Source organism: Eschrichtius robustus, chromosome 15 (genome assembly GCF_028021215.1).
Source record: "Eschrichtius robustus isolate mEscRob2 chromosome 15, mEscRob2.pri, whole genome shotgun sequence".
NCBI lineage: Eukaryota > Metazoa > Chordata > Mammalia > Artiodactyla > Eschrichtiidae > Eschrichtius > Eschrichtius robustus.
The window spans coordinates 39,639,763-39,655,831 of NC_090838.1; positions in this window are offsets into that span (position 1 = coordinate 39,639,763).

A 16,069-nucleotide genomic window follows, 5' to 3' on the forward strand; every position below is an offset into this window, starting at 1 on the left:
CTTTAAAAATGGTCCACATCAAAAAAATCTTAAAAAAAACCCCAAAAAACACCAAATGGAACTTCTAGAGATGGAACTAACAGTAGACTATATACTGCAAAAAACAAAGAAACAGAAAAAAACAAGATTACTGAACTTGAGACACAGAAAGAGAAACCAGCGAAAGTGGAGCAGAGGAAAAAAAAAGACTTTAAAAACTGAACAGAGCCTCAGTGATCTGTGGGACAATATCAAGTGATCTAACATAATTGGAGCCTCCCCAAAACAAGGGAAGGCACAAAAAAAAATTTGAAGAAGGGAATCGCCATTGTAAATCAACTATACTCTAATATAAAATAAATTAAAAAAAAAAAAGAATCGCCAAAATTTTCCCAAGTTTGATACTATTTGAAATAAAAAATAATAACAATGTCTCATGGGGTTTATAACATATGTCGAAGTAAAATGTGTGATCACACTAGCTTAAAGGATGGGAGAGAAGTGGAAATACTTTGTTGTGAGGTACTTAAATTTTACATGGAGGTGTATAGGAACATTTGAAAGTATTCTAGGATACGTGGTTTAGCCAAGGTTGCACATATGGAGCTGGGATTCAAATCATGGGTTCTAGCTAGCAAAGCCTCACATGGAGAGAGAAGATGGGAGAACAAACTCACATAGACTTAGAGCCATACATGCTCCAAGACAGAGTTTTACCAAAGGCTGTGGGAATTAAGCTCTTTTATCCCTGTAATGGGTAGAATTATGCCCCCTAAAAAGATATGTTCAAGTCCTAACCCCCCTGTACCTGTGAATATGACCTTATTTGGAAATAGGGTCTTTGCAGGTGTAAACAAGTTAAGATGAGGTCAGACTAGATTAGGGCGGGCCCTAAATCCAATGACTGGTGTCCTTATAAAAAAGAGGGAAATTTGGACACGCAGGGAAAATGCCATGTGACAGTGGAGGCAGAGAATGGAGTGTTTACATCTATAAGCCAAGGAACACCAAGGGTTGCCAGCAGTACAGAAGCTGGAGGAGGTTGGGAGGGACCCTCCCCTATGATCCTCAGAGGGAGTATGGCCCTTCCCACACCTTGATTTTGGACTTCTAGCCTCCAGAACCATGAGAGAATACATTTCTATGTTTTTTCTTGTTTTTAAGTTGAAGTATAGTTGATTCGCAATGTTTCAGGTGTATTATAAGACAGTGAATATAGTTCCCTGTGCTATACTGTAGGTCCTTGTTGATTATCTATTTTATATACAGTAGTGTATATCTGCTAATCCCAAATTCCCAGTTTTTCCTTACCCCTCCCCTTCCCCTTGGTAACCACAAGTTTGTTTTCTGTCTGTGAGTCTATTTCTGTTTTGTAAATAAGTTCATTTGTATCATTTTTTTTAGATTCCACATATGTGATGTCATATGATACTTGTCTTTCTCTGCGTTTCTATTATTTTAAGTCTCCAAGTTTGTGATACTTTGTACAGCAGCCCTAGGAAACTAATATAATCTCTAAAACTTTCTTTTCCCTGACGTTCCCAGTCTTGTTTTTCTTTAAACATTAAAATTTTTTAAAAATACATTTTCTTTTTTTTTTTTAATTTATTATTTATTTATTTTTGGCTGTGTTGGGTCTTTGTTGCTGCTCATGGTCTTTGTTGTGGTGCGCAGGCTTCTCATTGCAGTGGCTTCTCTTGTTGCGGAGCACAGGCTCTAGGCATGCAGGCTTCAGTAGTTGTGGCCCACGGGCTTAGTTGCTCCGCAGCATGTGAGATCTTCCCGGACCAGGGCTCGAACCCGTGTCCCCTGCATTGGCAGGTGGATTCTTAACCACTGCACCACCAGGGAGGTCCAGTCCCCACTCTTTATAAGCTTTAAAAGCTCTGGGGGCCCAGGTGTGAAGAGAATGCTAAAAGCAGGGCTCTAAGCTGACAAAATAAACAAGCCTCAGGATCTAAGAGCCATGAAGGAGGGAACGGGTTGGACTGGTTTTCTCATAAAACTCAGTGACTTTAATCCCAACCAGGTCGAATTTTAAAGTTAATTGATTCAGTGAGTGGGCCTGAGCAGCTGTGTGTGAGGCCCTGTGCTAAGCCCACTGGGGAAAAGCCAGAGGAGTCAGATGCCCTCTGTCTGTGAGGAGCTCTTTCTAACAGGACTCGACTGAGTGCAAGGTGTAATGGAATACGTGAGTGATTAATCAAAGTGTGACTAACAGGCTGTAGAGGTTCAATATCAAGAGAGTGATTCATTCCACCTGGAAGAGGATCAGCCAGCCCGCTCCTCAGAGGAGGAGGAGAGGGTAGAGGAGGAGATGTCACCAAATAATGCCTGACTGTGGAGTCCACAGCCCAGAGAAGATACCAGTCTTATGAGCTGATCAGAGACCAACAGAGGAAAGCAAATCTGCCAGGAATGCTGGTGTTTTTCTGGGGAGTGTTTCACCACCAATTAGGTAGCGCTCTCCGCTCTGTGGAGAGGTATAAAGCTGTCCAGCCCCTGCTTGACTGGGGGCAATTCTCTGGGCTCTTGGAAACTTCTCTTCTTTTTCCACCTGGTTTTCCACTCAAAGTCAGTGTTCCTTACCACCTTCTGCAGAGGACGAGGAAGGTGTCGAAGTGGAGAAGGTATGGGGGGGATGTGCAACTGCTAATGAATGATCCCTTAACATCTACGTTTTGTTCGAGAGCTGGTGGTGTAAGGAGGAGGGGACAGGCCCTTGTCTGACATTTGCAGTTTCCAGGGTAAGAATACAGCCTGCTTGTCCAAGCTCCACCCACACTGCCAATAAGTGACACTCCTTGGCCCCAGGTGGGCCTCTTCAGTGGCATGGCCCACAGGTCTGGAAAAGGGACCCAGAGAAGAGACCATGTCAGCCCTGAAAGCAGACTTGACCCTTTTGAGAAAGGAATTTTGACGTGCCAGAATGTGGTCCGGAAGCGAGGCGAAGGCTCCAGTGGGCATATTCTCTTGGCTCTGTTGGTCCCTTGTCCCATGGGAAGGGACATGGCTGGGATAGGCCTAGAGCAGGACCCTCTAAAGCCTGGGACCCCAAGCTGACCGACCCTTAGATTTATCTAAGGTAGAACTGGGCAGGAGCACTCTTAAACTCAGCATGTACTGACATTAAGTTTCTTGGTTTTGTTCTGGTAGCTGGATGAACTAATACCGATCATCACTATAGACTATATGAAGAATTTCACTGAAGGTAACTTGCAGGAGGCAGTGGTTCTCAACTGGGGGCAATTTTGCCATCGAGGGGCATTTGGCAATGTCAAGAGACATTTGGGGGATGTTACTGGCATCTAGTGGGTAGAGGCCAGGATGTTGCAAAATCTCCTACTACCCTACAATCCTACAGAACAGCCCCCCTGCAACAAACGATGATCCAGCTCCAAATATCAATAATGCTGAGTGTTTGATAAGTGAATTTTAATATCTTGAGCCTGTGCCTTCGGACCTGCCTGCTGCAGGATGCTGGGCCTGGAAAGTATAAGATCACAGGCAGTCAGGGCTCCTAAAGAAGGACCCAGAGTGACTGCTTCCAGGAAAAAAATGGGTCAGTATCAGCACAAAAACAACTTGATGGCGAACTTGGAACTGTACTATCAGCCTCAACAGGTGCACTTGAGGCCCAGCAATTGGCCATGCCAAGCTCCCATGAGACCAACCAGTCCCGAACCACGGATCCCTCTTCCTTGTGCAACTTTGCCGCCGTCGCCCCCCACCCCCAATCCCCTTGTCTTTGGTCTTCACAGGAGCAGCTCTCATTCAACTAAATCTCCAAGGTTGAAACGAACTGGCTGAGTTTTCTTTACAGCTTGACACCATGCCCCACAGTGTCTACTTTTCTTTTATCAGACTCTACACCTCAGGACACAGACAGAATTTGGACTTAGGTCTGTGTGGTCAACAGAGCAACCAGTACTACCTCCCCAGAGCAGCCAGGAGTCTGGAAGAGATGCTTTGGGCAACATTTTACCAAATGTTTCTGTCTTCCCTCTTGCCCAGAGCAGAAAGTGGTGGTCAGGACCGGTTGGGTTCTAAACACCAAGCCCCCTTTACCCCTTCCCCAGGTTGATGACAACTTTTTAAGGTGAGAATACTGCAGCCACTTAATTCTTCTAGACATAAAATAATCAGTAGCTGTGTCCACTCTGAGCCTGTGAGCAGGATGGACCAAGTTCAACACCACTGCCTTGTCTGCACTGTAAGTAAGGCCTGGGATCGCAGCAGTTCTGGGGTCTAAAGGCTTTTCAGGTTCCTAAAACTTCCTCTATGTCCAATAATATTTTTCTCTGAAAATTTCCCCAGTAATTAGCTAAGCGAAAAGGAAAAGGTGTACCTTTATTGACACTCAATTCTTGATTAGTCTAGGAGGAATCCTCCCATTTTAGATATCACCAGCTTCCTCTTTTGTTCCACTGTTCTTCATTCATTCATAAATATTTATCTGACATCTCCCAGGTCCCTTAGCACAGGGGTGTACAGTGGTGAAGGGCCATTTTCCTGTATAATATTACCCAGGCTGACTCCAAGATTTGACATCTCAGTCATGAAAAGGAGAAAAAGTTTTAATGAAATACGTGCCATGCAATTTCACCAGTGTAAAAACAACATCCCAGGGAGATAATTCTTTATACCTCAGTTATTTGGGTGATACATGAAGGAGACTTAAAAATAGTGATCTCATCCTAGAAAGGGAAGGGAAGGATCCTGAGTGACTGGTTGTCTTTAAAAAGCACCTTGATCTCGCGCATTTCCTACAAGTAAATAGGCGCCCATCTTTCAAGATCTGAGAACTACTAGTGAGTGGCAGTTTTATGGAGAAATAGAACAAAGCTTTCTTTCTGCAGTAAGGATATATTAGATTGATGTTGCTTTTTTTAAAAAGTTTCCACTGACCTTAAAAACACTGAAATCTAGGAAATTGGATACTGGAGTTTGAGGATGAGGGAATCCCAGGGTTGTGGACACAGAGCCACATCGACGAAAAAACAAAAGGAAAATGACAAAAGGAGGCCGCCGCCTGAAAGACTAGGAATCCTGGTCTCTGCAGGGATCCCAGGGGACTGCGAGGCACACGGCCCCATTCGTGCCACGTGACCCTTCTCTCTGCCTCCCCGGGGCCTGGAGACAAAGGAGACGGGAGGAGACTTGAGGACAAAGAGCTGTAGAAACCAGCCCTCAGGTGAGAGTTTCTGCCTTTGTTTTTGATCTCACCCCAAGGAAGTTAAAAATTAACCCAAGCTGGTAAGAGGACTCAAGTCTGTAGAGGCTGTGAGGATCCTTAAGGGTCCCTGCTCCTCCGGTCTGTTCGCCGTTCTGAGACCGGAGAGCGGACGAGAAAGACTTTCCTGACACTCTCGAGCCCCGCCCCTCCCTTCAGGTCTCTCCTTCCCTCAGGGTCTCCCCTCCGACCCTCCCGGGAGCTCTGGGCAAACCTCCTCTCCCTGCCACCATCTGAGCGTTTGTGCCTTAAGTTCCCTGTAACCCCGGCCGACTGGTTACAGAAGAGAAACTGTGCAAATGAGTGTCACCGAACAGCCAAGCGGTGAGAAAGGAGATCTTTTATTTGTTATTTGATGTTGTTCAGAAAAATGCAAACATCATGATAATGAGGCCAGACTAGAACAGGTGGGGAAAGCAGGACAGAGATTCAGGTCCCTGCATGGCCCTGGAATCCATTTCCTCTGGGTATGGTGAAACTATTTCCTCTAGCTTCAAACTTATGATGATATTCGTTATTTGGAGTGTTTGTGAGTTTCTCCTTCTCACTCTGTTCTCCCCCTGCCCCCTCCCGGCGGCCCCCCACACACACACTGAGAGTGAGATGCAGTTTAGAAATCATATCTCTGTTGAACAGACTATGAAATTAAATTTTGGAGAAAAGGAATAAAAATCCCAGTTCTGCAGCTCGATGTTGAGTTTATCTGCCTAGTCTTTTTATTAGTGGTTTTGTCTTGGTTTCCCACCTGCTCTCTTCTCCTCTGATTTCTCTTCTGGCCGATGGAGAGGAATCTTGGAGTTGCAGGCTCTTCTAATCCTTTTCCAATCTTAGAGTGAGGATGTCCATTGATGAGGTCAGTTTCTCGAAAGCGACCCGGTAGGCAGATATAAGGAAACGGCATGTCATATGTTTTCTTTGGTTGCTTATTAGTCTGTCATTAACTCTAAGGACACCATTTTCCTTTACTTTTCACTTTTTTGAAATTGAGGTACAATTTACAAACAATAAAATGCACAGATCTTAGGGGTAAGGTTCAGGGAGTTTTTCTTTTTTTTCTTTTTTTTTTTAAAGCATTTTTATTGTGGTATAATCTACACACCATAAAGTTAACTTAAGCATACATTTCAGTGACTTTTAGTAAGTTTATGGAGTTACAACCATCACCACAATCTAACTTTAGGACATTTCTCTCGTCCCAAATCTGTCAACATATTTTTTTTTTTAAATAAATTTATTTATTTATTTATTTTTGGCTGCGTTGGGTCTCCGTTGCTGCGCGCGGGCTTTCTCTAGTTGCGGAGAGCGGGGGCTACTCTTCATTGCGTTGCGCGGGCTTCTCATTGCGGTGGCTTCTCTTGTTGCGGAGCACGGGCTCTAGGCGCGCGGGCTTCAGTACTTGTGGCACGTGATCTCAGTAGTTGTGGCTCGCAGGCTCAGTAGTTGTGGCACACGGGCTTAGTTGCTCTGCGGCATGTGGGATCTTCCCGGACCAGGGCTCGAACCCGTGTCCCCTGCATTGGCAGGCAGATTCTTAACCACTGCACCACCAGGGAAGTCCCAGTTCAGGGAGTTTTGACAAATGTATACAGTAGTGTAACTCACACTTCTATCAAAATAAAGAACATTTCCATTACCCCCCCACCGAAATTTCCTTGTGCCCTTTCCCAGTCACTCCCCTCCCAATCCCACCCCTGTCCAAGGCAACTCTGTTCTGATTTCTATCACTTTAGATTGATTTTGCCTGTACTAGAATTCCATGTAAAGGGAATCATACAGTATGTCCTCTTTTTATCTGGCTTTTACTGCTTAGCATAATATTCTTGAGATGCATCCATGTTGTTGCAGTTATGTGTAGTTTGTTCTAAAGGTACTTAGATAACAAAACCCCACAATTTATTGGGCACCCTCTGTGTGGAGGCTGATCTTAGGCCCTGTGCTTGGTGTTGAGAGCATGTATGGCTTTGTTTTGTGCCAGCTTAGCTGAGCTGGAACTATGGTTCCCAGAATTCCCTTCCCTGTATATTCTAGGTACGTGTTGGCTACAACAGAAATTTGTGTGGTATTTGGAAGATGTACATTGAACAGCAGCCATGTTTTTCATTCTCTGAAGGCAGGTGTGGGGCACCAGGCACTGAGGCAGTTCCCATGCTCTCCTAGTAGTTCATAGGCATGAGGCAACATCCAGGCTGCAGTTTTGCCAGCTCCCGCCAGATCTCCCTTAGCTTCTCCACGGTCCGGGCCAAGTGCGTGTGGCTCCAGGTGAAGGTGACAACGTCTCTGGCAGGGCACCCATAGCATCAAGACTGGAAGTGGTGAACATCAGGCCTGGGTTTTAGTTTGGCCTCATGAGTTCCCATTGTCCTTGCTCTCATTCAAGTCCAGCTTTCTTTCCTGACTGTCAGTATGGTGACCCATAGAGCCTGAAGGCTAAACACTAGATACACTGGCAACAGCCTTGCTGTCTTCCACCAGTTTCCACAGTTGTGTAATTCTATATAATCCCTATAATACATTGCCTATTCTGTATCATTCATAAAGTTTCTGCTTCTCTGCTCAAATCTTGACTGATTCAGGAAGAACTAGAAGTCAATATTCCTTGTAGGCAGTAGGCAGTGCATCCAACATAGAACCTAGCCTCCTAGCTCCTTAGATTTAAAACCCAGCAGTCCTGGACTCTGAAAACCCCTGGAACTGCTCCATCTCTACATCTCCCAGCACAAATGCTCTTACTTACCTTCCCCTCACTACATCTGCTCCTGGACCCCATCTAGACTGCCTACCCTTGACTGCTCCTTTTTTTCTCAGTCCATATCCTTCTTCTGGCTTCCCTTTATCTCTTCTCCAGTCTGCGTCTCATAGAAGACCGCCTGAATGACTTTCTTGCCAGCAGCTTCAATGCCGTTAAAAAACAATTTCCAAACTTGGAAACTAAGCAAGAGGATGACTACATGTCCTTTCCATGTTAAGTATGGTTTAACAGGCTTACCCATGATTATTTAGTTATCTAGAAGAAAAAATCCAAGATTGACTTTGCTATTTACTATTGATTATATCCCAGGCACTGTGAAGTTACACGTTAACTTACAGATTGTTGTCCAATAGAGATGCAAATGATTTCTGTCCAGTGGGAAAGATAAACTATGGGTTTGTTGCCCTGTTGGCCATCAACCACTTTTGTATCTAACTTAGCAAACATATTCTAGCATTTTGTTTGTTTGTTTGTTTATAAATACCCAATTTCTCAGTGTTCTTAGAACAATATTTACCATCTCACTGGTTCATTCATTAATTGATGAATCTTTGACACGTGTTTGTTTCATATTTGTGTCAGAATCATGTTTTTAAATTTTGAAAATTTTACTTTTTAAAAAAAAAAATTTATTTGTTTGGCTGCTCCATGTCTCAGTTGCGGCACACGGGATCTTCGTTGCAGCATGTGGGATCTTCAGTTGCGGCATGTGAACTCTTAGTTGCGGCATGTGGGATCTAGTTCCCTGACCAGGGATGGAAACTGGGCCCCCTGCATTGGGAGCGTGGAGTCTTAGCCACTGGACCACCAGGGAAGTCCCAAAAATTTTACTTTGACAATATCTTCACTCCTGTCCATTTGGAACATCAGGTCTATAAACCACCAACCCTGTGTGCATCCAGCCATTTGCACCAAACTGTTCTGGGATGTGGTTTTCCTCCAGCAGTGTCCAGCAAGGCCAGATGTGGATAAGGCAGTTATGGTTACTCTGCAGTAGCTGCATTAACCACCTCTCTTTCCTATATCTTCCCCTTCTTCCTCCACTCCTCCCCCTCAGCCACCAAATATGCTCAAATTTTGCCTATCTTGAAAAAATATCACTCTTGACCTGAGAGCATCCAAGCACAGGGGCAAACACCATGGTTGTTGCTTGGGTTATCACACTCTTGAATCACTGACCTTTCCTCTCTTGGAGTGGGATGAGCCAAGATTTAGGTAAGAAATTAATGGGGAAAGAGGAAAGACAGGCCTGTTTTGATTCTTGACTTGAGGTTACCCTGACCCCAAGCAAAAGTAGTTCTTCATATTTTCTGTCTTTGCTTACTGGATCCTCCTAGAACCTGAATTTCAAGGCCGAAGTCTCACTTATAACATTGGATTCCTTTGCTAGCCACATACCTTTCCGTGTGTATTTCTTATGAGGACCCTCATTCATTCATCACATATTTTTTGTCTACATAAACAATGCACTGCGCTAATTGCTGGTCCTTGCATCACAGAACCCATGGTCTGCTGTGAGAGATGGACATTATTCAAATAATCCCCCAGTACAGAACTACATCTGTAAAAAGTACAATAAAGGAGAGCCACTTAGGAGTCTAGGAGGATCTGACCTATCTGGTAGGATCAGTAAAGGTTCCTTTGAGGAAACAATGATCATGCTGATGTCTGAAGGATGAGTAGGTATTAATTAGACAAAACTGAGGAACCAGGACGTTTTGGACAGGGAACAGAGCATTGGCAAAGCCCTGCAGAATTGGGGAGGATCAAGGGAGAGCACAGCGTGCAAGGGAGGAGCAGAAAGAAGACTAGAATGACAGGGGCTCCACGAGGCTGGACAGGGAGGCAGGGCCAAACCACGAGGCCCTTAGGAATTAGGATTTCATTCTTAGAGCAACGGAAGGCCAATGGAATGGAGGTGGGGCAATCAGATTTGTGTTTTGGAAGATTACTCTGGTTGTTGTGTACAGAATGAGTCTAAGGGGTACATGAGTGGATATAGGAAGGGGTGGCTAGTTGAGACCAGGATGCAGCTTGATGCCAGGTCCCTTGACTAAATACATCTTTGTCTCACACCAAGCACTCCCACACACCTTCAACCTCTTCTCTGTTCCTCCTTGGAGGTCTCCATTACCCTATTTCTCCCTCTACCCCGGCCTTTATAAAAGTGTATAATTATTGTCTCTTTCACTAGCATGAGCACTTCTCAATGGCAATGACTATGTCCATCACTCTCTCCCTTCCTCACCCTCCCGGTGTTTGTAAACTGATGATAGATGCATAGTAGGCTCTCAAATAATGTCTGTAGACCTGAAGTGTGTCTTCCTCCAGTTTTCACTCCAAGGTCAGGGAAAGGCTGTACTCGCTGCCACCACCCTTCCTCTCCCATTCATTTCCACCTCCTCTACATTCTGCCTCCAACACTCCAGTGAAACTTCTCTTGCTAAGATCACCACGACCTCTGGGTGGCCAAACACGATGGACAAATTTAGTTCTTGTTTTAGCTTGAACTCTGCCCATTAGTTTCTTTCAACTGTTCCTCCCTTTTGAAAACTTCTCTGCCCAAGTTTCTACAACACCACTCTCTTCTGGTACTTTATTTATTTATTTATATTTAATGTTTTTTGCCGTGCCTCAGGCTTGCAGGATTTTAGTTCCCTGACGAGGATTGAATCCACACCCTCGGCAGTGAAAGCACAGAGTCCCAACCACTGGACTGCCAGGGAACTCCCTCTTCTGGAACTTTAATCCTCTGATTGTTTCTTCTCAATAATCTTTTTTTTTTTTTATAGAGTTTCTTTCTTTTCTTTTCTTTTTTTTGGCTCCATTCCGTCTTCATTGCTGCACATGGGCTTTCTCTAGTTGCAGCGAGTGGGGGTTACTCTTCGTTGCGGTGTGCAGGCTTTTCTCATTGCTGTGGATTCTCTTGCTGCAGAGCATGGGCTCTAGGCTCACAGGCTTCAGTAGTTGTGGCTCACGGGCTCTAGAGCGCAGGCTCAGTAGTTGTGGAGCACTGGCTTAGTTGCTCCGCGGCATGTGGGATCTTCCCGGACCAGGACTTGAACCCATGTCCCCTGCATGGCAGGCAGATTCTTAACCACTACACCACCAAGGAAGCCCTCAGTAATCTTTTAAGAACTCTGGTTCTTCCATCTGTCCCTCAAATTGATGTTCCTAGAGATCCAGCCTCAGCTTTCTTTTCTTCTCTTCCTGGCTGATTAATTCATACAAACTTACAATTTCAATTATGACCTTAGGTATTGATGACTCTAATATCTATCCATATATCCATCTGAAAACTTTCTTCTTAGCTCCAGACGTGTATTTTCAACAGTGCTCTAAATAGCTGTACCTCGATTTACAACAAACACCTCAAACTCAAATATGAACTCATCCTCTTCTTAGAACCCACCTCCAAACCTGCTCCCTCCCTTTCACTCCTTGATTCTGTAAATGACACAGCCATTTCCCTTGTCACCAAGTCTAGAAAACTAGACTCATCCTAAACTGCTGTCTTTTTCTTATCTCCTACATCCTGTTGACTCTACCTCCCAGACACCTCATAGGTCTGCACCCTCTTCTCTGGGACTTTCTCCCCGTCAATGTCAGTTCAAGCCCTTGTTTGCTCTATCCTTTTTTATGGTCTCCCTGCCTTAGTCCTCTGCCCCTCCAATCAATCCTCTGTATGACTATCGAAGGAATTTTTCCACGCATCTGACCTCATCACCCTCTGGATTAGTCATCACTTAGATAAAATCAAACTCCCTTAACATCTGGCCTTTACTTCATCCATCTCTCATCATCTCCCTGTATGCACCTTTTACTCAATTTGGGAAGCTAAACTACTATTAGCTTCCCAAACTTGTCACACAGTTTCCCCATCTTTAGACCTTTGTAAAGCTGTTCCCTCTGTTCTGAACGCCCTTTCCCCACTTGTTGACCTGACAAATTCCTGTTCATCTTCAGGACAATTTGAGCACCCTCTCCTTTGTAAAGCCTTCTCTGTGCTCTCATAGCACCTTCACATTTGTAAAGCACACTACTTACCTTCTACTCTAGTCATCTTGACCTGCCTGCATCCTGACCATGAAGTCCTTGAGCAGGTTGACCATGTCTTGTCCATCTTAAGATCCCCAGTGCCCAGCACTGTGGCGAATCCAGTAAACGTTGATTGGAAAGACAGATGATTATGTGAAAAGAAAGCCTCTTTAGTCAAGAATATTACTATTGGATAAAAATAGCTAGTATATAAATAAAAATGCAAAAGGAATGTAGAGTTATATTCAAGTGAATGGAAATTAGTAAAAAGCCATTAGACTAAGACCAGAACTTACTAATAAGACAAGCATCATGAGTCTCTTGGAATGAAATGGGTAATTCATTGAATGATATTGGAAATATATGTTATTTTTAAAATATATTAATTTAAGGTCTTGACCTCATGCCATGCCCCAAGATTAAGTCCATATGAGTTAAAGAATTACTGCAAATAATAAAATCATTTTTAAAAACTAGGAGAAAAACTCATCAAATAGTTATTTGTTTTCTGAATAGGAAATCTCTTTCTAAGCATAACAGTAATAGAAGAAAAAAAACCTGAAACGGCTGATAGATGTGATCACATGAAAATATAAATCTTCTGTAAATAAAAAAATCATAAAATTACAAGTCAAACAACAAACTGGGAAAAACACTTGTCTATAAATATGACAAAGAGTTTTCACCTAAGTGCTTACAAATTTTTTTCTTCCAGTTTTATTGAGATGTAATTGACATACACCACTGTATAAGTTTAAAGTATAAGCATGATTTGACTTACATATATCATTAAATGATTACCACAATAAGTTTAGTGAACATCCATCACCTTATATGATACAAAATAAAGGAAAAAGAAAAAGTATTTTCCTTGTGATGAGAAATCTTAGGATTTACTCTCTTAACTTTCATATATAACATATAGCAGTATTAATTATATTAATCATGTTGTACATTATATACCTAGTACTTATTTATCTTATAACTGTTACCCAGCTTGGGTCTGCTCACCTGATGCACTGTAGAGCCAATCTACTGACACTGGGTTGTGGTGAAGGAAAGTGCAGCGTTTATTGCAGGGTGCCAAGCAAGGAGAACAGGTAGCTCATGCTCAGGAGACCCAAACTTCCCAGTGGCTTTCAGGGAAGGGTTTTTAAAGACAGTATGAGAGGACTTCCCTGGTGGTGCATTGGTTAAGAATCACCCGCCAATGCAGGGGACACAGGTTCAAGCCCTGGTCCAGGAAGATCCCGCATGCCACAGAGCAACTAAACCCATGTGCCACAACTACTGAGCCTGCGCTCTAGAGCCCACAACCCACAACTACTGAGCCCGTGTGCCACAACTACTGAAGCCCATGCACCTAGAGCCCGTGCTCCACAACAAGAGAAGCCACCACAATGAGAAGCCCATGCAACGCAATGAAGAGTAGCCCCCATTCTCCACAACTAGAGAAAGCCCGTGCGTAGCAGTGAAGACCCAATGCAGCCATAAATAAATAAATAAATAAATAAATTTATAAAAAAAGAAAAATAAAGACAGTATGAGGGAGAGGGTTGAGGTGTATGTGATCAGCTTGTGCACAGTTCTCTGACTGGTTGATGGTGACGTAACAGGGTTATGTTTCGGTAATCTCAGTCATCAACCTTCTGGCTCCAATTTGTCTAGGGTCTACGTGCTGGTGGTTAACATGCAGTTAATTTCTTCCACCTGGTGGGGGTTTTAGTATCTGCAAAACAACTCAAGGATATGTCTCAGAATAATATCTGTAGCTCTTGAGGAGAAACTAAAGGTCCCTGACTTTGTTTTATGGCTAAACTATTATTATTTTGTCTCGCTTAATTGTTTTCCTTTGTTTCTGCATTTTCTCATGTCTCTGATTAAACCTGCTGTTTGGAATTTGGGGAAAGCCTAGGAGGCTAAAGCTTTTCTACAAACAAGAGGTAGGGGATACAGGGCGTGGTCCCTCCCCAGGAAGACCCTACGGGGTACTGCTCAGTTTCATAACTGGAAGTTTGTACCTTTTGACCACCTGTATCCAATTCCCCCTCCTTCACCCAGTGCTTATAAAAATTTATTTTAAAAACCACTAAGATTTCAACAGAAAACATACAAAGGACACCTACACATAGTATAAAAAAAAGAAAGTGTAATAGTTAAATTTGTTATCAAAGAAATACAAATTAAAACAGTGATTAGGTATTATTTTTTTGCCTATCAAATTGACAAAGATTTAAAAGATGGTAATAGTCGGACTTCCCTGGTGGCACAGTGGTTAAGAATCCGCCTGCCAATGCAGGCAGCATGGGTTCGAGCCCTGGTCCAGGAAGATCCCACATGCCACAGAGCAACTAAGCCCGTGCGCCACAACTACTGAGCCTGTGCTCTAGAGCCTGCGAGCCACAACTACTGAGCCCGTGTGCCACAACTACTGAAGCCCGCACACCTAGAGCCCGTGCTCCACAATGAGAAGCCACCGCAATGAGATGCCTGCACACCACAACGAAGAGTAGCCCCCCCTCACTGCTACTAGAGAAAGCCAGCGCGCAGCAACGAAGACCCAGCACAGCCAAAAATAAATAAATAAATTTATTTTAAAAAATAGTATATACATTAAAAAAAAAAAAAGATGGTAATAGTCAATGAAAATGAGGGTCCAATGAATCACACACTCATGCCCAGCAGGAAGAAGCTTAAATAGAATAACTTTCAGGAAAGCAATTTGTAAATAAGTATCAAGGGGCTAAAAATGCTCTCATTAATTCCATTTCAAGAATCCATCCTATGAAGAAAAGAGAAATATATGTAAAGGTTTATATGCAAATACATTTGTCTTGCCATCTCATACTGAAAAAACAAAAAAATAGAAGCAACCTATATGTCCAAGAATAAGGAAGTTATTGCTTAATTATAGCATATTCATACAATGGAATATTATGCAATAATTTTTTTAAATAATGTTTTTGAAGAATAATTAATGGCGTGGAAAATATTTATGATGTTAAATATTCAGTGTATAAAACTATATACCAGGGCTTCCCTGGTGTCGCAGTGGTTAAGAATCTTCCTGCCAATGCAGGGGACACAGGTTTGAGCCCTTGTCCGGGAAGATACCACATGCAGCGGAGCAACTAAGTCCGTGCACCACAACTACTGAGCCTGCGCTCTAGAGCCCGCGAGCCGCAACTACTGAGCCTGCGTGCCACAACTACTGAAGCCCACGCACCTAGAGCCCGTGCTCCACCAACAAGAGAAGCCACCGCAATGAGAAGCCTGCACACCGCAACGAAGACTAAATAAAAAAAAAACAACTGTATACCATGTGATCTAATTTTTTAAATTAAATGTTCTATAGCATTCTAAATATGAATACAAGCAAATATTCTAGAAAAAAAGTAAGTATATGTGGATTTATGAGTGATTATGTTTTCTTTTTTTATGATTTTCTTCTTTGTGCTTTTATATATTCCTCCAAGCATGTGTTATTTTGATAATTATAAATCAGTTTGGAGTTGTTTTTAACATCTGATTATCAATTTATTAAAAAGGTTGGTTTAAGCATCTGCAATGGTGACTTCAGCCTCGACTCCTGGCTCAATACTGATGGAAGTAATCTGCTTGTCAATCTTAGAAGGACTGTGCAAGTCAATGAGTCGCTTGTGGATCCTCAACTGAAAACGACCCCAAGTCTTAGAACCTTCACCACAAGGAGTTTTCCTTGTAGTTATTCTCAGAGGTTTGGTAGGCATCCGAACGGGTCCTTTCACTTTGAGATTGTTTTTCTTTGCACCTCTGATCAGGTTAGCACAGACCTTCTCCAAAGACTTCACGTTGCGGCTGGTTAGAATAATTTTAATTCGGTGAATCCCCACCTCTGGCTCCACCGGAGTCTTTCTGGTATCTTTAAAAGCCAAGGCTGTGGTGAGGCTTCCTGACCGACTCGTTCAGCGAGAGTGAACAGCGGTGAGTCAGGGAAGCGGGCAGTCCGGGGCTCCGTTGCAGCGGCGACGGGCGATCGTGTCTTCCTCAAAGAGCCAGTTTTGTTTTTTGTTTTTTGGTTTTTTTGACCC